This window comes from Limulus polyphemus, unplaced genomic scaffold, assembly GCF_000517525.1.
Source record: "Limulus polyphemus unplaced genomic scaffold, Limulus_polyphemus-2.1.2 Scaffold1089, whole genome shotgun sequence".
Classification (NCBI taxonomy): domain Eukaryota; kingdom Metazoa; phylum Arthropoda; class Merostomata; order Xiphosura; family Limulidae; genus Limulus; species Limulus polyphemus.
The window spans coordinates 2,432-6,410 of NW_013666699.1; the positions used below are offsets into that span (position 1 = coordinate 2,432).

Below are 3,979 nucleotides of genomic sequence, written 5' to 3' on the forward strand. Positions count from 1 at the left end.
GACCCATAGACGAAGAAATTTTCGGCGTTTCAGTACGATATTGGTCATGGTTTTCTATTCTGAATTTTGAAGACTAACTGGGGATTCGGGGCAATCTCAAGTAGAATAGGGGCACGGGGCCCGTGTGCCAGTGCCTAGCAATACCTCTAGTTTGTAATAGGCATTTGAATAAAATATTAACCATGAAACAAAAGCGCGAGATAATCATTGTATTGTACACCTGTGCTGCAAAATAATAATGGCTGATATTGTGTTTTCATTTGCACATTTTGTTGTTGTAATTTGGTTTTTCATTGGTTTGGTTGGTTTTCGACTATTTGGTAAAAATATTGGGAAGTCCAGTCCACGTAACAATGACGAATTAATTTATTTCTTCACTTTCACTTGTAGGCCTAATTTCATAAACACACCTTTTAACATGAACTCTACAATTGTATTTGTATGTAGGCCTCATTTCATGTGCAATTTTAATATAAGCTACGAGAGTGCATCTAATTTAATTAACTTTGATTGATAAACAAACATGTAACTCTCCGACTAACAGAGTAGCAGAATAGACGCGATAATTGACATTGAATAACTATTTCCGTCACTCGACTCAAACTCACTGAATACTCAACGAATAATTACTGGTATTTATAAAAAAACGTCCCCTTATCTCTCCGATGTTAGACAAGCATCTTGATTATTACATGAAATATCAAGAACAATATCGAGTGATAATTAGCAATAATTATTTCTAACTATATCCTGTGCAATAACTCGTTTTCAAGATCAAGGAAGGCTTTTTATTTAATAATGAGACTACGAGGTTAAATCTAAAAAAACGACATAATCGTTCACAGCATTAATATCTGCGCTTCACCGCTAGGGGAACTAGTGTCCTTTTCATAGAAGGTGAGTTGGCGCTTTAATATAACTTAAAATACGTAGTTGAATTAAATGATAGAAGGAATAATATATGAATGGTAAACAAAAACATAACAAAACAAAACAAAAAAGAATTCGCTATCTTACATATTGATGGTGGCGAGAAGAAAAAATGTAGTGTTATTTGAGAGAATAGTAAAAATAACGGAAGGTTGACTTTCAATCCCTTTTCCTTCTTTTTTTCAGTATTTCTTTATGAAAAGCGTTTAATATAGTACTTGTAACATGCCTAACTTACTGAACACGACAAAAAAGTGAAGTAAAAAATTTCGTGTGGCAAAATAAAAAAAAAAGATAAAAATGACAAGAAATTTCCAAACACGTTTTAACTTGTATCGTAGCCCTCTATTTGAACAATTTCACAACATATGACCAATGCAGGTACTGACGTTTTGCTAGAATCTAGTCACTGTAGTGACTAAGATAGTACTTTAGTTGTGTTTAGGTGGACGTTTATACGGGTAGGCTGAATAAAGTGCTTACAAGTTTCAGTGAATTACGTAAATTTAAAAGCAGCTATCGGTGGGTGTGTTGACCTCCCATCTATGATCTAGGGTTAGTATTATTCTATGAATAATATTAAAAAACTTTATTAAAAAGTTTAATATTAATAATTAATTCCAGTTTATCGCTAAGTGACTGATGACTTTAATTACGTGAATCTGATGTGATATTTGATTGACACAAGGATAAACTTAAATTTCAAATATATATTTATTGTGAAATGTGTGTCATGTGACTGTTTTTAATTCTGTTATAAATGTATATCATTTATTATGAGACTGTGTCAAGAGCTCAGATTTGAGAAACTCATTTTGTCACATCATATTAGTATTATTTTTAAAAGACTGTAAACTAATGTTTGCTTAAGCTATAATGTTTTGAAATTAATGTATGCTTCACCGAAACGGGGCATAGCTATACTATAGCCATAGTTTCAACATATAATTATATGGGTTTATCAATAACATTACATGTTGTTATATAAAAATATGGATATGGAAGCAAAATGGGGAAATAAACATAAAAAAAAACTTTCGTTTGTAAATGACAATAAAATCGTGGATCTACTGTAAAACGAAAGCAAAGTGCTAACTCCGAGATAGCTTATCCTCAAGAAAGTTTAAAACGGAGATCTAATATGTGCCAGAAAACAGAAATTCTAAAAAAATTGCTTGCACTTAAGTCAAAGAAGCCCCCCTCAAATTCAAACATGTCACGTGCAAACAACAGAGATTTGATACAAGAAAATAAAATTGTATGATCTATAGGTTCATTTACCTTCTAGGAAGAATCATATCTATTAGTATTATATCCAACATATTGTAAAAAAAAGAAAAATCTACAAAATTATGTTCACTTCTTAAGTCATCCACAAATTAGCATATTTCACAGACAAAAATGGGGGTTTCAATGGATGTTTAACCACTAGTGACAGTACCGTATTTTTTGGTGTACAAGAGCACTCTTTTTACCCCAAAATTTGATGTCAAAATCTGCTTGTGTCCTGTACACCGAAGGTAAGAATAATATATATGTATATATACAATATACACAAGCCATGTGTAAATATATTTAAATAGGCATGCATAGTTTAGTTCAATTGAATGTGTTATTTCTAACAATAGTAGTGTTTTTTTTCTTTTAAAACATAACTATTTATAATGCTCCCTAAATAATAAAAAAATAAATTACAATGAAAGCAATGAAGATTTTGTAGGTTTTGAACCAAACTAAATAACAGTAAACCCTTTTTGATTTACAGTATTTTCTTATTTTGATGTTTTGAGCTCTTGTGTTAAGAACAATATATACTAATTTTTAAAGTATCAAATTGAATTTATGTTCAATAAAAATCTTTCAAATGCAACTTTGTCTTCAAAATAAGGGTGCGTCTTATATTCTGAAAAATACGGTAATTGTGTAGAATTTTTGTTCTGCAGCACACAGTGGAGCTTCTAGGTTTTATACCTCCCCTAGTGGGTGAATGAACAGGGTTATACCTTTGTATTTTTCTTATAATAGCTTCATATGTTTTTTTGGGATTTAAAAAATATTAAAATTTTTTTCACATTATGGTTATTTCTTCATCTTGCTTTTTATATCCATGATATTTTTGAATAAGGCAACTGGAAACCATTGAAATTAGTTGGAAAACTTTGCCTCCACCCCTTCTCCTGTCAGGTAGGGTTGCAAATAACATTGATAAGGCAAGTTTCTTTTGTAAAAGCCTACAATCTATAGACCCAAGTCCCAACAGCTGACTAATGCTAACGGTTTTGGTATAGCCTATTGAAGTTACTCGTATACTACCTAACTTGACAAGTCTTGTATTATTTTGCTGTTTGTTAAATCTATGGATGAATTTATATCCCCAGTATTTGACAGCATTATAGAAGCCTATAGTACTTTAATTAGTGATAAAGCATTTTGCATATCCACACTTGCTTTAGCTTGATTTCTTTAAACAAAGTATATTCCAATTATTTAGACTTTTATGATATACAGGGTGTCTAAAAAGTCAGGAACCATAAGCGCTTCAATGAATTTTACAGTATGTGTTTCACATGCTGTTGTCATAATTTGAAACAAGTTTGGAGACTGTATTTCCATTTTCTTTGAATACTGCAGAGGACATTTGTATCATTGTCAATGGTCTGACACTCTTCACAAACTTGTTGTTGCAGATGTTTGGTGTCCCTGATCTTCTCTTTGTACACACCTGCCTTGAGCAGTCTCCAGAAAAAGAAATCCACAGGAGTCAAGTCTGGAGATCTGTGGTACCACATCTGCCAATCCAATGTAGTGTGCAGCTGTGTTACAACCATGCTCTGAAATTAAGGAAAGCTTTAAACCACCTATGTGTCCAGACTTTTTAGACATTATATAGATAGTTACATATATATATATATATATATATATATATATATATATATATATATATATATATATACTATACTACTATATATATATATATAATATATATAAGTAAGTAAAGTAAAAGTAAAGTAAGTAGTATACGTACGTAGTAGTAGTACTAACGTACCTA

The 3,979-nt window shown here is 31.2% G+C and overlaps 1 protein-coding gene across 1 annotated transcript in view; it reads left to right on the forward strand.

The window, feature by feature from the left end:
- The first annotated feature begins 1,292 nt into the window (after positions 1-1,292).
- Positions 1,293-3,979, forward strand: part of LOC106462077 (B-cell receptor-associated protein 31-like) — a 30,842-nt gene continuing 28,155 nt past the window's right edge. The window contains exon 1 of the mRNA XM_013921961.2: positions 1,293-1,485. The gene's annotated coding sequence lies outside the window, so the exon portion shown is untranslated. The remainder of the gene's footprint in view (positions 1,486-3,979) is intronic.